At 41.7% G+C, this 19,010-nt stretch overlaps 1 protein-coding gene and 1 long non-coding RNA gene across 13 annotated transcripts in view; one reads left to right on the top strand and one right to left on the bottom strand.

Moving 5' to 3' along the window:
• The window catches only part of SLC8A1 (solute carrier family 8 member A1), a 390,011-nt gene that overhangs the window by 41,379 nt on the left and 329,622 nt on the right, over positions 1-19,010 (top strand). The gene's annotated exons all lie outside the window — the stretch shown is intronic.
• On the bottom strand, positions 4,477-18,758 carry LOC143660733 (uncharacterized). 2 transcript variants are annotated; one of them, XR_013164213.1, is made up of 4 exons: positions 18,588-18,758; positions 7,888-8,098; positions 7,661-7,810; positions 4,477-4,641 (listed from the first exon to the last, which is right to left on the bottom strand). It is a non-coding gene; the product is annotated as an uncharacterized LOC143660733 (long non-coding RNA). The 2 variants fall into 2 exon arrangements; XR_013164212.1 differs by lacking the exon at positions 4,477-4,641 and having other exon boundaries at positions 5,840-7,810.

Below are 19,010 nucleotides of genomic sequence, written 5' to 3'. Positions count from 1 at the left end.
GTTAAAATAATATGATAGCCAGGATTGGCTTCAAAATAACCAAACATGAAGGGTGGAGAGGGATCTAGATGCAACAAAATTACTGTCTAAAAAGTGATAAAACTGAAAATGGGTCCATGTGGGTTTGATATATAATTCCTTGATTCTTGTATATGTTTGAAATTTATGATGATAAGAAATGAAAAATGTATTTAAACAGAAACTATTACATGCCAAAGATTTTTGCATGCTAGGGAATCACAAAATACAGAATAGAAAAGCAACTTTTAATTAAAAGGAAATTAAAAGAAAAATAGAAATTCACGATGGTCTAAAATTTCCCTGTATTTCAGAGGGAGTTTACTTAAACTTACATGGCAATATTAAGGACCAGGGAGCAAAACATGAAAAGGTCTCCATAATGAAAATAAACGGAATAATTTTTGGTTAATAGAAGCTTTTTAAATAGATAGAAAATAGTTTATTTCTATAAAAGGCAACATTAGTGACATTAGCAAATAGTAAAAAATACAAAAACATATACTGCTAAATACTTTTATTTTAAATAAGTAAATACTCCTAAAGTGCATATTATCTCAAAGTAATCTTTCCAGAGAAAATGAATAGCTATACTTTACAAATGATAAAGGAAATTCCCATCTCATGGGGGAGGGGTGCTAATAATTTCATATCACCTTGCTTGGAATAAGGTAGAGCAAAAGGTGAAAATGGAGGTTTGAAACCAAAATAATAAGCACTGAGGCTTTATTATTTATTATTTATAAATAATATTATTTATTATTTATTAAAACAATGTTTAATGGAGGAAAGAAACAGAAAACAGCTCAATGCTCCCATTTTATAGATAATCGAACAGATCTAGAGAGCTGATGAAATTTGCTTAAGTTACACTCATGTTTAATAGGAAAATAATTTGATTTATTTATCCAGTCATATGGCTATATATGAAAAATTTATTTTATTCCAACTTGTCAAAAAATTACACTGTAAAGATTATAAAGGGTGATATCCATTGACATTTAATCTCATGACAGTACTAGATAAAGATGGTGAATGTCCTAGTGAATCCGTAAGCGGGAACCCACCAGAGTTTTCTTTGGAACAAGAATTGGGATTCTTGTTAAATTGGGATTTAATGAAAGTGGACAGCATTCTGAAAGGAATCATAAGGGAATAACAAGGACAGACACCATGTAAATGTTTATGTGAATGTCAAATGCAAGGAAATACCATATGACCATTATATAAATATATATATACACTCACACATTTTATATATATATATATATTTGTTTTTTAATCCCACCCTCTGGCTCAGCCTCCTCCCTCTACACCCCTGGAGTGTCTGGCAGGGAGGGAGGGGAGCACACCCTCTCCACTTTCCCACTGCCTGAGGCCCTTTGATCTGGTCACTGTTGACCATGCCCATTGGGTACGTGCTCAGCCATCCCTACCATTTCCCAGCATCTGCCCCAGGCCTTGGGGAACTTTCATGGGACTGAACTATTTTTCAGGTTGACTCCCAGCTGGTGTGGCCTAATGCAAGCTTCACCTCATGTCCAGGCTCTGTCACCTGCCGTTGAGTCCTTGGAAGGTCCGAAGCCCCAATCTCACCCCCACCCCCCACCCCCGGCACAACGCCCATTCTGAGACCTAGTTCCCTGACAACAGCTATGCCCCCACCCCCTCTGCCCCCCATAGTCTTCCCTCTACTCCAGGGGTATCCAATGTAGGCATAAGCTTGAGAACTCAAGTGTCAGAATCACCTTCTTACAGTCTTTCAAACGTTTTTCTGGGAGTCTTCTCCCTTCACTTCAAAGAAGAGGAACCAGTCAGGGGCTGTTCCCTCACAGCTCCCATCAGAGCAGGGGGCACACTGAGTCCACTTAGGAGATAATTGCTTCGTTTATATGCCATGGTGGGAAAATATTTGTTTGTATTTTTTTCCTTGAAAAATCTTTTTTAATTTAAGATATTTGTCGAAACTTTCTACTTGATGTTTTGAGACATTTTAACTTCAAATGAAAAATCCCTTCAAATTAAATAACTTCAGGTGGAAATGTAGGCATCTTATAAAATTCTGGAATGCACTGTCTCTGTTCTGGAATTGAGCCAATGGTTTTGTTGTGTGGTTTACAGCGGCTGAGTCAAGCAGACTTGCACAAAATGGCTGCCGTGGAGCAGCAGTTTACCTTCTTAATCATCCCCCTTCTGCCTTAAGACCAGGAGAACAATTTATCAAAGCACGTCTGGAGGGCATGTGGGCATAAAAAGAAAGAGATTTGGCCAAATAATCTGAAAGATAACCTGGTGGAGCGTTTTGGCCATGGTGGCAATCGTGGATAAGCACACAGCAGGCACTGTGATGAGTAGAATCACGTCTAGAAAGTATGGCTTCATTTGTTTTGACTTCCCAGTTGTCAGGCCTCTCCTTGTATAGCAAATGTAGAAGAATTTTTGGCAAAGCCTGTGAACCAGGAAAGTGGGGGAAAGGGTTTAGTAATTGCAAGGCTACTTGTCCTATATTGTGACACAGGCAGGTCCTCAGAACAAAGCAGATAAGTCATCTTGATCTTAGGAAACAGACCAAAGACCAAGACCTCCATCAACCCTGCTGCTCTCCCAGCCCCTGCCAATGCCCCCCTCTTCCTCACTCCCTGGGCTTTCCACCCTCTCACCTTCACTCAAACCCTGGACAGTTCCTTCCCTCTCAGGGCCTTTTGGACCTCAAGTCCCTGCAACCCCCTAAATGTTTCTGCAGAACCCTTAGTGCTGCCTTCTCTTCTCCTGGCTGTTCTGGCCATCTTTGCAGCTTAGCTTAGATGTTCTTGCCTTTAGGAGGCTTTAAGAGACTCCCCTAAAAAAGGTCAGTGCCTTCTGTTGACTGTGTGTCTCCTTTTAACAGCTGACTACAGCTGTTAACAAAATAATGAATTTAGTTAATGTCAGTTTTCTTCTCTAAGGTGAAAACCCCATTTGCTCAGTGATGATTCCTTTATGTTTCACACAGTGCCTTGCTTAAGAATCACTCAAAAAACAAAACAAAAACAAAAGCCAACTCAATGAGTGAGTGAGTGAATTATTTTCATCTATGATCATATAGCTCACAAGTGAGAGTGCCAAAATGCAAGTCCATTTCCAGAAATTTCAAGTCCATACTTGCTCTGATGGTTACTTCCATGAGTCAACATCCTCTCACAGAAAAAAAAGGGGCCCCCAAACATGCCAGGAAATTCATTAGGCATTTTTTGCCATTAATATTTATATTAAATTAAATAAATCATATAAAATAAATAACATTTCATCTTAAAACAAGAGGATACAGCTAAAAACATAGCCTATGCTTTCCGTTTTAAAGATATATTTGATAATGTCAAGTAGCATCAGTGTTAAATTAACATTAGATTTCTCACAATGATGAAGGCTCAGCTTTTTAGTTGGTCGGATTAAGAGTGTGTCACAGAGCATGCCAGAACCATATATGAACAATCGAAGAAATTGATTTTGTCATTGGGTCTGTTATCCAACCAATAAAACTGCATTTAGCAAAATAATTTCCATATGGACTAAAAAACCAAAAGGTTTGATTTAATGTGACAATTACGTTCGCCTTTCCTTCACTGATTCCTTTACTGTAAAATAACAGGGAAAGCATCTGAAGTTAAAGGAAGTGAGCGGCTCTTCATTAAGTCCACATTTCATCAGCCTTGGCTCCAGTTGGCTTTCCCACACAGTAGATTTAAATGTCTGGAGATCTAATGGTGTAGTTGTGGGATTGGAGCTGGAGGGTGGTGCGGGCAGAGGCTTTCCCACCTGCTCTCTCTGGTTAAAAATCAGCTCTACATTGTAAGAAGAAGCCTACATACTCTCAGCTTACAATCTATTGGAAAGGTGGTGACACACCGAGGGAGGTGGGCAGTGGGAGCAGTAAACACAAGGTTCAAGGAATAAGGGGGTGCAGAGTCTGTGGAGAATTTGGACACCATCAGAAAACCAATAGAGGGTTGGTCTGCTTTTTATTATCACTGTGAACCATCTGAGTGATCAAACCTTCTCCCTACTGGAGCAGACTGCTCCCTCCATCCTGGTACGTTGCTTTGAAAAGGTAATTTTTTTTCCCTTAGGATTCTAAAAGACTTATAAAAATCATATGTGTTCTAATTTAAACTATCCAGACTGATTAGTACGAAAACCCAGTATTTTCTAAAACTACCGCCTGGGGGTGTCCGGGAGGGGTGTGGTGAAGGAACCCTGCCGAGGGTTGAGCCAGAGATAAATATAAGCACATCCTTTCCTTTTCTCTCCAGTCCCTGTTCAGTGTCCTCCTCATGGGCTCTCTTTGCAGTGATTGTCATCGTCTCCTCACTGTTCTCTTTCTCCCCTTTAACACATCTCCAACACGCCATCAAGATGCAGCTTCATAAATCCTACATCTGGCCACAGGACTTGCCATGGAGTGAGTTGTTATATGGCGTATCATTGGAACACAGGCTCGGGCACAACAGAAACTTCCAGCAAACAACCGCTTTATTCCTTACATGGCACAAAGGGTCTGAACAAAAGGCAGGGGAGGAGATTCCATCGTGGCGGGTCTCCCGGGGAGACCAGCTGCTCGGGTCAGGGTGGGTGGATGGCAGCTTCCTGTCAGAGAGGGGGACGAGTTTCTACAACCCCAAGGGTGGGTTTCTACAACCCCAAGGGTGGGGGTCCTGCCACTGAGATGTCCCCCTCTGAGCAGCAGCTGGGGCTGATTGTTCCTGGTGTCTGGCCTCAAGATCTGACCAGGCCTTTTCATTAGCCTTAACTCCCCTGAGTTGTGGGATGGAAACATACTAAAACCCCTGTGCATAATAGGAAAGGAGCCGAAGGAGGGTAGGTGAGGAATGAAGGAGGGCCACTCAGTGTGTGTCTGTGACTTCCCCCGCATTTACTTGATCAAAAACATTCAGTCTAACAGTTTGGTGGTTCTTCAGAAAGTTATAAAGATTTACCATATGACCCAGCAATCCCACTTCTAGGAATATACCTGAAAGAATTGAAAGCAGAGACTTGAACAGATATTTGCACACTGGATAGTCATAGTGGCGTTATTCACAATTTCCAAGAGATGGAAGCAACCCGAGTGTCCACAGAGAAACTTAGTGAAAAAGTGAGGTCTATCCGTCTAATGGAATATTATGCAGCCATGAAAAGGAATGAAGTTCTGACACCTGTGACAGCATGGATGAACACTGGAGACATCATGTTGAGTGAAATAAGCCAGACACAAAAAGGCAAATATTGTTTGATTTCCCTGCTATGAAATACCGAGAATAAGCAAATTATAGACTCAGAAACTAGAATACAGGTTACCAGGAGCCAGGGTGGGGTAGGGAATGGGGAGTTCATGCCCAATTGGTACAGAATTTCCATTTGGGGGTGATAGAAAAGTTTTGGTAATGGATGGTGGTGATGGGAGCACAACATTGCAAATATAATTTAATGCCATTGAAATACATATCTGAATATGGCTAAAAAGGCAAATTTCAGGTCCATATTTGATAATGGGACAAAAACATTTTTAAAAACAACCATATGACAGTACAATACAAACAGTGAATCCTCATGTACTATGGATGTTGTTAATTGCTCAATTATAGTGATATTCTCTCACCAGTTTTACCAAAGTTACCACACTAGTGCAAAATGTTAATAAGGGATTGGGTATATGGGGACTCCATGTTTCCTCCATGAGTTTTCTGTAAGCCTACATCTTCTCTAATAAAAATAAAAAATGAAACAATAATGAAAACAAACAAACAAGCTCAAACCCTTCAGTTTAGATTTCTCTGTGAATAAACTTCTCGAGGTCAAGGGTGTTGTCTAATTAATTTTTGAATCTCCACAGGAGATGTATGCCACTTAATGGAGTAGCTGCACAACATTTGCTGCCTGATGACTTAAAAACTCAGCCAGGAAACTTGCTGCAGAGTTTCCTTAAAATGATTGCCCCAAAATGAAGCAAGTTCCATTAATTTGCATACTTTAGTCCACACATCATTTATTGGTCACCTACTACAAGTTAGATAGGCATTTTGCTGATTTGAATAATTTTCCATCCAAAAATTGCCTTTCCTTGAGCAAATTGGACATTCAGAGGATATTTTAACAACAACAAGGAAGCAACAGGAATTAAAAAAAAAAAAAACTCTAAGATAAGACACAATGATATCATACAATGTGGGTATCTTTTTCAGGCTTCAAATCTGACATTGTTGGTTTTAAAGGAAGGCAACGCATAGGTCATAATGTGCTTTAGCATAGAAATCTCTAAGTAGATTTGAACCCAAGTCTAAAAGATCCTGCAAATAAAAGTCCAGGAATGTTAAATAATATTTTAAATAAATAAGAAGAGGCTGGCTATGGTTTCCATGTGTGACTGGCAAATTTATAATCAGTGATCTTTCGATTGTTAGATATTTGGCTATAGTTAAGAATAATGTGTGTGAGTGATTGAGTATGTGTAAGTGTGTGGGCATATGAGTGTGTATGAGTGTGTTGTGAATACATGTGTGTGTGATATGTGCGTTGTGTAGTCTTAGATCAGAATGCAGGAATAAGGAAAAAGGTGTTGTGAACTGGAACTCATGGCAAGCACTAGACACATCCCTAGATTCCAGGCCTGTGCTTCCCTGCCCTCCTCACCCATGCCGCGGACTTTACAGCAAAAAAGGTTCACCCATTAGAGCTTATTTCAAGTTTGCCATCCAGCTGCATTCCTAAGATGTGCTTCTTTAAATAAAACCAAGGGAAACTCAGAATCCTTGCAGCTGCTCTGCCTTTGGAACGAAAGCAGCCATTTTATGTGCAACCCCGGTGGCGGTGAGATCTCTTTGGAACGACTCTCGTATTTGCATAATATGAATATGCTCCTGGAGGCAGAGGTGAAAGCCCTGTGGTACTTTGCTGCTCATCCTGGATGAAAGTCTGGCGGCTCTGAGGTGGGAATTCCTAAATCCCTAAAGTTCCTAAAAGAACCTCAGTTCAGAGCAGAGACAAATTATCCACAAACAGAATACTATGCTGTGTCATTTCACCCGCTTGGCACGCTCAAAAAAGGGATGATGCTGTCACTGGGAAATCCTAACTTCATTCAGGTCTCTCCAAAACTGGCCACCTAGCCTGGTTCTTGCCCCTAGAGCTCTAACCTGTTTCCCCTGCCTTATCTCTTTCATAGCATTGTCTGCATCAGGCTTCCTAATGTGAGTGAACTTGTTTCTTTTGCTCACCGCCTGCAGTTTTCCATTAGGAACTTTAACTGATTGTTCACTGCTCCATCTCCAGACTCTGGGACAAATGCCTGGCCCAGACTAGTCCATAAATATTTGTTGCATGAATACGTGAAGGAATGGGTGAAAAAGTGAATTAATTCTTAACTGTGTGCTTTTTCTCTCTGCTATGCCCAGCTTTTTGCCTTTAATCAGAGTAGCTTGACGACCCACTTTGAATGTATCAGGAAGCTCACATATGCTGTTCTTGAACAATAATCAACGAAAAGACAAGCACAAATATAAACATAACGATAGCAGAGCTAAATAGGAAACTCTCGGACTTGTTTGCGAACTGGACCAAATACAAACTTTCAAGTAACGCCTGAGCTCACCGCATAGGGTCAACTCACAGCCCTAAGCCTGAGGCCGGTCAAATTGCCATCTCGGTTGTGCTCTGGCCTCCTGCGATGTCCCAGACGCTCCATCTGTCACTGCAGAGCAGGTGGCTGGCCAGGGCTGTTGGGGTGGATATGGTGACGATGTCAGGGGCCAACCAGGACCTGCATTGCAGCAACAAGGGGTTGATTAATATTAAATTGCTATCCACACTGGACTGGGGCCAGAGGGTATACTTTACCTTGCAACCAGTTCCATCTTCTCTCCAGATCACAGTCCTCCAGGAGGGCACAAGATATGTTTCGTTAGTTCATCTACCATGCACTGCGATCCTTTTGGGATTCTGGGGATACACTGTTCAACAAGACAGAGGTCCTGCAGACATGCACTTTATTTTCTTGATCATTTTTCGAATTTGCTGATATATCTTTGTTGGGTGCCACTGAGAGACTCTGAAACAGGTCCCAAACATTTGTAAGGTCTATTAATTTTCCAAAGTCCTCATTTTTTAATTTTTAATTTTTAATTGTACAGTATGACATATATGCAAAGCAAAGAAATAAAAAAGCCATAGTTTTCAAAGCACTATTCAACAAGTAGTTATAGGACAGATCCCAGAGTTTGTCATGGGCTACCATACGATCCTCTCATAATTTTTTCCTTCTAGTTGCTCCAGAATATAGGAGTCTAGAGGGCTTAAAACATTTTTTATCATCACAATGGAGTTTTATTTCCTCTTTTTTGTGTGTGAAAACTAACATATATACACAAAAGCTATAAATGTCAAAGCATAGCACCACAATTACTTGTAGAACATATTTCAGAGTTTGACATGGATTACAATTCCACAATTTTAGGTTTTTACTTCTAGCTATTCTAAAACACTGGAGACTAAAAGAGATACCAACTTAATGATGCAGCATTCATATTCATCTGTTAAATCCTATCTTCTCTGTATAACTCCACCATCACCTTTGATCTTTCCATCCCTCTCTTTAGAAGGGTTTGGGCTATGGTGATTCTAAATGTTTGATATTGGAAGGGTCTGTCACTAATAGGGAGATGGAACTATCTGATGTTCTGGAAAGGCTGGGCTAGGTTTCAGGACTTATCTGGACCAGGGACCCATCTGGAGGTTGTAGCTTCTAGAAAGTTACTCTAATGCATGGAACCCTTGTAGAATCTTATATATTGCCCTAGGTGTTCTTTAGGATTGGGCTTATAGAGACTGAGGCCATGAGCAGGGAATGTCTTCCACCTTTTTAGATCTCCTTTGATTTCTTTTAGTGATGTTACATAGTTTTCTGTGTACAAGTCCTTTACGACCCTAGTTAAGTTCATTCCTAAGTACTTGATTCTTTTAGTTGGTATTTTGAATGGATATTTTTCTTTAACTGACTCCTCAACTACGTCATTGCTTATGTGTAGAAATGTTACTGATTTTTGCACATTAATTTTATATCCTGGCACCTTGCTGAATTTGTTTATTAGCTCAAGTAATTTTGTTGTAGATTTCTCAGGATCTTCCAAGTATGGTATTATATCATCTACAAATAATGAGAGTTTTTCTTCTTCCTTTCTAACTCAGATGCCATTTATTTCTTTGTCCTGCCTGATTGCTCTAGCTAAAACTTCTAGCAAAATGATGAATAATCGTCATGGAGTGGGAATACTTATCTTGTTCCTGATCTTAGGGGGAAAGCTTTCAGTCTCTCTCCATTGAGTATGATGCTGACTATCTATATTCCTTTTATCATATTGAGGTAGTTACCTTTGATTCCTATCTTTCAGAGTGTTTTTATCAGAAAAGTATGCTGAATTTTGTCAAATGCTTTTTCAACATCAATTGAGATGATCATGTGATTTTTTTCCCTTTTGATTAATGTGCTGTATTACATTAATTGATGTTCTTGTGTTGAACCATCCTTGCATTCCTGGTATACCCCACCCCCACTTCATCATGGTGCATAATTCTTTTAATGTGTTGTTGGATTCTATTTGCTAATATTTTATTGAGAAATTTGAATCTATATTCATTAAGGAGATTGGCCTGTAGTTTTCCTTTCTTATAGTCTCTTTACCCAGTTTTGGTATTAAAATGAGATTAGCTTCATAAAATGAGTTAGGTAAAGTTCTTTTTTCCTCAACTTTTTGGACAAGCTTAAGCAGAATTGGTGTTAGTTCTTTTTGGAATGTTTAATAAAATTCCCCTGTGAATGGGACAGAAATCCTTGAATGAGCTGGGATTCAGCATCAAGGGATTGAGAAGATCTTCTTGACTGAAAGGGGGAAGAGAGAAATGAGAAAAAATAAAGTGTCAGTGGGTGAGAGATTTCAAATAGAGTGAGAGGTTATCCTGGAGGTTATTCTTTTGCATTATATAGATATCCCCTTTTTAGTTTAAGGTGTGTTAGAGAGGCTAGAGGAAAGTGCCTGAAACTGTAGAGCTGTGTTCCAGTAGCCATGTTTCTTTAAGATAATTGTAAAATGATATAGCTTTTTCAAAGTGACTGTGTGATTGTGAAAACCTTGTTCTAATGCTTCTTTTATCTATGGTATGGACAGATGCATAAAAAATATGGATTAAAAATAAATAAATAATTGGGGGAACAAATGTTAAAAGAAATTGGGTAGAGGGAACTACTAACGGTCAATGATAGGGAGGGGTAAGGGGTATGGTATGCATGAGTTTTTTCTTTTTTCTTTATATTTCTTTTTCTGGAGTGACGTAACTGTTCTGAGAAATGATCATGGTGATGAATATACAACTACGTGATCGTATTGTGAGCCACTGATTGCACACCATGTATGGAGTGTTCAAACATTAAGAATGTTCCTGTTCTATGTTGATTGGTTTTATTAATAATTTTTTTTTTAAATCCCATGTGAAGTCATCTGGCCCTGGGCTTTTCTTTGTAGAAAGATTTTTGATAACTGATTGAATCTCTTTACTTGTGATGCTTTGTTGAGATCTTCTGTTTCTCTCTGAGTCAGCGTAGCTTGTTTGTGTGTCTCCAAGAATTTGTCCATTTCATCTAAGTTGTCTAGTTTGTTGGCATACAGTTGTTCATAGTATCCTCTAATGATTTCTATTATTTCTTCAGGGTCTGTGGCAACTCACCCCTTCTCATCATTGATTTTGTTTCTTTGAATCCTCTCTCTTTTTTTTTTTTTTGTCAGTCTTGTTAGTGGCCCACCAATTTTACTGATTTTCTCAAAGAACCAACTTTTGATTTTATTGATTCTTTCTATTGTTCTTTTGTTCTCCCATTCATTTATCTCTGCTTTAATCTTTGTTATTTCTCTTCTTCTATTTGCTTTGGGGTTAGTTTGCTGTTCTTCCTCAAGTTCCTTCAGGTATATTGTTAAGTCCTCGATTTTTGCTGTTTCTTGTTTTTTTATATAGGCATTTAGGACAATAAATTTCCTCTCAGAACAGCCTTTGCTGCATCCCATGAATTCTGATAAGTTGTATTCTCATTTTCATTCATCTCTGGATAGCTACGATTTCTCTAGCAATTTCTTCTTTGTTATTTAAAGAGTGTGTTATTTAATCTCCATATATTTGTGAATATTCTCATTCTTTGGTGGTTATTGAGATCCAGCTTCATCACATTGTGATCAGAGAAAGTACTTGGAATAATTTCAGTGTTTTTAAATTTATAAAGACCTGTTTTATGCCCTAGCATATGATCTATCCTGGAGAATGTTCCATGAGCACTAGAGAAGAATGTATTTACTTGTGCGGTGAGGTGCAATATGTCTGTTAGGTCTAATTCACTTATCAAGTTATTTAACTTCTCTATTTCCTTGTTGAACTTCTGTTTGGTTGGTCTATCTATAGAGTGAGTGGTATATTGAAGTCTTATACTATTATTGTTGAAACATCTATTTCTCCCTTCAGTTTTGCCAATGTCTGTCTCATGTATTTTGGAGGTCCTTGAGTGGGAGCATAAACATTTATGATTGTTATATCTTCTTGGTGAATTAACTGTTTAGCTAGCATAAAGTGTCCTTCTTTGTCTCTTATGATGTCTTTACATTTAAAGTCTATTTTGTCCAATATTAGTACAGTTACTCCTGCTTTCTTTTGGTTACAACTTGCATGGAAAATCTTTTTCAATCCCTTCACTTTCAATCTATATGTATCCTTGTGTCTAAAATGAGTCTCTTGTAAGCAGCATATAGCTGAATTATGTTTCTTAATCCATTCTGCCAATCTGTATCTTTTAATCGGTAAGTTTAGTCTGTTAACATATCATCTATCTTTGTGCACATGTGTAGAGCTGTGGCAGCTGGTTGGCATTATGTCCTTGTGGATTAGGGACAGATATGACCAGACTGTGTAGGTCAGCACTTTCTCAGAGCTGGGAGGTGTGGCTGACAGCCATGTGCATGCATGGTTCTAGGTGTGCTGTAAACTGAGGTTCCCAGAACTGAATGACATGATTCATGCGTGGGTCTAGAAGTGCCGTAAACTGATGCACAGAGCTTGGCAGGGTGTGGGGTGAGACTGTGCAACACTATAAGCAGGGGGGCCAGGGTAGCCTGGGTATGAAGGTTAGTGCCTACAACCTTCATGCACTGGCAACAGCCTGCAAGGAACAGGGAGGGGGAGGAGGTAGTGCTCAGGAGGGGTGCAGGAGAGGTGGGTTGGGCTGCACTTGGGCTGGGGGTGTGGGGCAGGTATGTGCACCAGGGGCTTGTGGGGTGGGGGCGCCTGGAGCACAGGGAATGGGAGCGGGTGAGGGGGTTCAGGTGCCTGAGGTGTGGGGTGAGTCTCAGGTCACGGGGCAGCACTGGTGACAGTAGCGTGCCCAAGGAACGTGGCCTGGTTTACTTCCTAGTCCCCGGCTCCCGTCCGTGCACTCCCGCGGGCTGTGCACTCCTGCCGGCTCTGCACCTCTGTGCCAGGCTCCAGCTTTCTGCCTCTCAGTTCCTCAGCCTCTGCAACCAGGTCTGCTGCATGTGGTGCCGAAGGCTCTCCCAGTTCAGTAGCACTCCTGACTCACTGCCTCCAGTCACCCTCCTGCCCCTTCTCGAATTTTTCCGCGGAGCAGGGCTGATCTCGAGCCACTCCAGACCTTCCCAGAAGTCCTCGTAAGTCCTCATTTTTACATTCTGTTAAAAATATTGAAATATGATGGAGTAACAGAGTAGAAACAACACTGCACTCAATGTAAGGATGGTTTTCTTTTTACTGATTAACCATTTGATCTTAGGCCAGTGGTTCTGAGCTCTGACTGAACCTCAGAATCACTTATGGAACTTTAAAAAACAAGCAAACAAACAAACACATGAAAGCAGTATGCAGACCCCTATTCTGATGAATGAAAAAAGAATTTCTGGGGATAGGGCCTGGTCTTCAGTGTTTTCTTAAAGCAGCCTGGCTGACATGTGCAAATTATATTCACATACTCATAGAGGGCAAATCCCTTTGTACTTTCTTTCTAAATAGGCAGTCAGAGCTCTTTGAGCTAGTTTATATGGATTTTTTATATATATATAAATTAATTGTAGATGGCAAATCATTTTAATGTCTACCCAAATAACATTTAATGCCATTTATTTTGGTCAACACTCTCACAAATTCTGAAACAAGTCTAAAGATAGTTAAGCTTTTTGTGTGACCGGATAATATTTTAAAAGAATGGGAAAATAGAAAGAGCAGTTTGGGGATTTTACTTTCTCATGCTTACCAAAGACTCTTTAGGTCACACAAGCTGAGAGACTGAATTTTTCAAGAGACAAAAGCACATGGCCTCATTATTTCCAGATATTTCTAGTGGTAGCAGAATCTTCATCATTAAACCATGGGTTGGAACTCCCATAAGTTCAGTCTATTTTCCCCTTAGGTATCTTTGTTGTGGCCACTTTCAAGGGCTACGTCTGAGTACTGGCAGCCCTAGAAAGGTTCTAATAGGTGCTCAGCAATTGAAGATGCAGGGAGGGAGCTGTACATCATCAGCAATGGCGTAAAAAAGAGATTTATTGAAAAAACTGGTGCATAAAAGAGAGATTTATTGGAAAAACTGGGGTGTCTTCTCGGGGACATCGTCTCTGAGCTGGGATTGGAGGAGTCAGTGCCCAGTACAGAGGGCTCAGGGTGATTCAACCTAAGTCCCCATTGCCAGAGAGTCCTGAATCAGTGTTGAGGAGAGCTTGTGCAAATGTAGGGAAGAAGTGCATGCCCCATTAGTAAAATCAGTGTGACAACCAAAATCTTAGTCATTATGGAATTCGGTTAAATTGGCTCTATTTTTAGAAATTCTACCCTCAGATTTTAGTGGAGATAGGATCAAATTGATACCCAGACATAAGGGTGAAGAATGACTTTGAACCAGGCAAGAAGGTGGGGCACCCTTCCTTCACCAATCACACCACACTCTGTTCCTAGAAAATCAGAAAGCGCACAAGCAGCTTCTTTTTTTTTTTTTTTTTTACAGAGAAGGAAAACACTTTCATACTATAGAAATCACCAATTTCCTGAATTATTCACTGCATAGACTTCTGTCTATCAACTATGATTATTATCAGAATTGTTATCATAATGAAATGGTCTGCTTATACAGAACCTTAATATATAGAAACTTTTAATATGGGTATCATTTTTATGAAACATAAATAGAACAATATGGAACCTTTATGAACTAACAATAATGGAAATAAGATACCATGTGTTAGGTAACTACTATGATCAGACACTCTGTCAAGTGCATTATATACATTTTATCCTTACCACAACTCCTTAAGGGAGATGGTACCATACCGATTTTACAGACACAGATATTGAGACTCAGAGAGGTTAAGAAACTTGCCCAAAGTCACACAGCCAAAGCTGGGATGAAAACCCAGATGGATATTCTGACTTTAAAACCTTGGCTCTTAACTCATCTGCTGTTCTTTTCTGACACATTAGTTATTGTACATAATGATTCTGCCATTGATTTACCACCAGCTGTAAAGTCATGGAATATGGACTAATTATTTCCTTAACGTAACTGGACGCAGACATGGAAAATGACAGTGTGGGGACTTTCGTAAGCCCAACCCTTGAATATAAACTGCTCAAAAGTAAAAGTCGAGGCCCCAATGTGCAAAGACTGGAAAACCCATCGGCCACTCAGGGGAAGCGGTTGTTGCCATGGCAATAGAGCACAGGGGAGGTGGGTCCTAACTGTAAAGCCACTAGCAATGATGCACAAACTCTGGGATTGTGTTACAGTTGCAGGGCCCCCTTAGGGTTGGGTTTAAGGGTGGTGTTCAACTGGTTAAATCAAAACAGAGAAGTGAAAGTTTAATTGCAGGAACGCACTTCAGGGAGGAGGGAGACCATATTTAGGAATGAGCAGAGAATCCCTGCAGTCACCCCTGAGGCAAAGAACTCTGGATTCAATTAGCAGCAAAGAACCTAAAGGACAAAATGGGCCCCAAGTGGTCCATCTAAGTTTCCGGGGCAGCTGGGGGAATGGTTAAAGCTGAGCTCCATTCGCGGGCCAGACTGGGGGTGTTATAATACGTTTTTCTCATGTAGCAATGCAAATTAGACTGAGCCTATGAATGAGCAGATAAGTAAATGGTCAAGAGTGGGAGAGACAGGAAATGAGATCGGGGTGCGCAGGACTCTACTGAGACCCTGAAGAAGCCCCAAGTCATGAAAACCTACTGGCAGCACCCCTATGCAAGGCAAAGTAAAAATGAACTTGAATCATATGACATGGATATGAAATTACAACAAAGTACTTGTTTACCCAGAATTACTAGGCTTTTTAAATAAAATTTCAAATATTAAACAAAAAAACCTTTTTGTGCTCCTGATCACGTTTAATTTTTCTATTGGGTAATCCAGCATGGGTGCTAACAAAGGGTAGACTGGATACAAAGGTAGACCCTAATTCCCAACGTTTGCACTTGGTCTGAAAGTGAGTTTGCTAAAGGATCCCCAAAAGGTTTGCTGGGGAAATCTGAATCATCTTTAGAATATATCAGGTTCTAATGATACTCCCGGGGCATCCCCTAAATGGCTGATAACAGTGGATCCCCATAACTCTGAATTCCAAGTCCTGAGGAAAGAACGGCAATCAGTTCATGAGAAGATAATTGAGAAATATTACTCCCATTGGAATGTAAATCACTACTTTCCTACATATAGTATTTCTTCTTTCCAAGGCCACAGCCTGCAGCAGCCTCACTATTTCCATACCTAGAGCGGGGCACGTCCTGTTGCCTCTACCTGTGATGTGGCCTTTGATAACGCTTGCAATAAAAATCCAGTCATGTATGACATTTAGGAAGGAACAAAAGGTTTGGTTTGCCCTGGGGCCCTGGAACCCTTTTAAGGATGCCTTATTGAAAAAATAAAAGGTAAAGAAAATAAGGGGTTCAGAAATTGAGCCAAATCAAAAAGTCTGCCAAATCACTGAGCAGTCACAGAAGATTATTTAATGTAGGGTTTTTCCAAGAATCCAAATTAAATAGCAGTCCAGACTGCAAAAAAAGGAGGAATAAAGAGGACCAAAATGCAGCCATGATGCCTTTTCAGCCATTTAGGGGATGCCCCAGGGGTGCCAGCTCAAGTCATTTATCAGTCAACAGACTCAATGGGGGAGGTAGGGGGTATAAAGAAACAAGGATGGACATATACCGTATTTTTTAAAAAACATCACTGAGGCAGATTTGGTTTCTTAAGCCAACTGTCTAGCCATCAGACCATCTGCGTTGTTATTACGGAGGAGGCAGCAAGGGGATCCCCACATCACAGAACACAGACCATTTCCCCCAAGAGCCAGGAAAGCTCCAGGGGCCGCTAATGCAGCTGCAAAGTTCCCTCTGGGTCTCCTAGGGAAAGATGCCTGTGCGTGCAGCATCCCCACTGCACACACCACGGCCTGATGTGCTGCCTCTTCAGGTATTGACAAGATAGACTTTGGGCATCGCTGAAATACAACAATTTGAAGACCTGGGTTCTTGTCATCCCATGTTACAATCAAGGCTACACTTTCAAGAAAACCTGAACTGTGCATAAGAGGTCCATAATAGCCGTACCAGGCTGCACCCTTTCACAAAATCTATTCCAGTGAAACACAGTCCACTCACATTTTCACTTCGCTCTTTCCCTTGGCTCTTTCATTTAGCTTTGCCTTATTTCCTTTGGGTGGAGTCACTGCATTATATGCTCTTCTCGGGGTCATTTAGAAAGCAGCCACTTTCTCTCCAAGCCCCTTTCAATGGCTCTGAGCCAGATGTCTGCCTTTCACACTTTCATGAAGTCAGGATCCTACGTCATTTTTGGCCGAAGACACACTCTAACAGAGAGACAGTGACCTTTTGTGTCCCCCACGGTGTCATTTTGTTCACACTCACTAGTCAGTACTGTCTATCAGTTTGTACGGAGAACAGCTTCCAAGAAAATCTAACTCATAGCAAGTACAATAAAATATTCTCAGGGAAGAAGACACCCGGGAACCTACAAGACCAGAAGTAGTGTGAAGTTTCCTTTGTCAAGCTGTGGCCACACCACTAGGTGGAAGAGACAGAACTTTGCTAAACAAAGCATAGTCCTCATGTGGCCAGCATTAGCATCACTCGTAAGTTTGTAATAATGCAGATTCCCAGGCCACACCAGAACCAATGGGTAACCTGTGATTTGTGTCATGTGTCCATGTTTTGAGAAATACTTCCCTTCGGCAGTAGTTCTCGTTTGAGCAATACTTCCCTACAGCAGTGGTTCTCAATCTCGACTGTGCCGATTAATCAACCAGGAAATTAAAAAAAAAAAAATTTACTGAGGCTGGGTCACACTCCTAGAGGGTCCTATTTAATCAGTTTGGGGTGTGGCCTGAGTACTGGGATTTTTAAAAGTTCCCCAGTTGATTCTGTGGTGCAGCCAGTTAGGAGCCACTGGCATAGAGACAGAAGAGAGCGGCTTTTCATTTCTCCCTCTCCGCCTCAATAAAGAGTGGGATTCCTGGAGTCAGATTCTCTCTTTTCCTATGGCCTGACTGTCACACAGCTGAACTGTAAGTCCTGGGGACTAACCTAAAGAACTTAACTTTTCTGCCTGGTACTCTGCAGTGCCCTCCTCTCTCACCATCCCCAAAGACCTATTTTCCGCCACTGGCCACTGTCCACCAGGAGGGCACTCGACTGCCGACAGGAGAGTGGAGAATATCACCTCCTGCTTCAAAGATACAAACTTGGAGAACCACTTGGGACCGAAGGCATCACAGTCTCAAGCTAAAATCGGCATTTTAAACAAGCTTCCCAGGTGAATGTGATGTGCAGCCAAGTTTGGGAACTGCCGAACTCCACAGCTAAGTCTAGCCTTTCATCTTATCAAGTCATTAAGGGTTTGTAAGGATGAATGAGCTGTCAAGAGAACAAGGGCCTGGTGCAATGCTCCTTTATTAATTATGGGGAAGTGATGCATTGGCAATGAGAATTCTTCTCTTGGAAAGGGCAATGAATGATTCGTAGATTGCTGTGTAAGATCTTTTCCCAGCCCGACCTTAATACTCAACTCTTACTCCTCTCTGTCGTTTAAGGCTGCATGGTTTTCCCACTAAACAGCCTCTTTGGTCTTGAATCCCCAGCGAGCTGCAATATTTGAGGGCAATACCAAAAAGTCTTTGAGGGACAACCTTTCAGAGTTCTTGGTTGGGGAAGACCACCCCCCCCCCTCACGTTCCCGCCCCCAGCACACGCTTGTCCTTATCTCCTCTTATCAGCATCTATAGCTGTGCATATCTGATATGTAGGGGGAAAAAACAGAATGGTGGTTAAAAAAAAAATCACTGATCTACCCCTAGAACCTTTTATTAAAAGAATACGTCTTTTAGCAGAGGGGTAGAAAATGGAGGGGGGTGGGGAGGGAAGATATATCTGGAACAACAATTTCGGAGGTGAGAAATGGGTAGGCGAGTTGAGGCTGGGACTCTCTACCTGTGGGTGAGGCGAGAAAGGTTCAAAAGAAAACTTGCAGCGCCTGTCTGCGTGTGTCACCGCGGGGCCGGGCGCCCGGGAGAGCGCTAGCGCCCGGCCGCAGCGCACTGCGGGGCCCGGAGCCTGGAGGAAATGGAAAAAACGGTCTAAGCGGCAGAGGCTCGGTGGCTCCCCAAGCGCTCGCTCGGCACCCCGCGACGCGCCAGCGCACAGCCCACCGGCTCGCGGAGGGCGCGCGAGGCTGCGTGAGAGCCGGGGACTCCGCGGGCGGCGGCGCCGGGAGCGTGGCCGAGCGCGCGTGTGAGCGAGTGCGAGGCTGCGGGCGGGCGAGTGTGCGCGGGAGGGAGCGAGCGCGGGAGGGGGCGCGGGAGGGAGCGCGGGAGGGAGCGCGCGCGCCGCCCGGGCCCCGGCCCTCCCAGCCTC

Source organism: Tamandua tetradactyla, chromosome 17, assembly GCF_023851605.1.
Source record: "Tamandua tetradactyla isolate mTamTet1 chromosome 17, mTamTet1.pri, whole genome shotgun sequence".
Taxonomy (NCBI): domain Eukaryota; kingdom Metazoa; phylum Chordata; class Mammalia; order Pilosa; family Myrmecophagidae; genus Tamandua; species Tamandua tetradactyla.
Note: the sequence above shows the minus strand (reverse complement) of the source record. Positions and strands in the feature narration are given on the sequence as shown.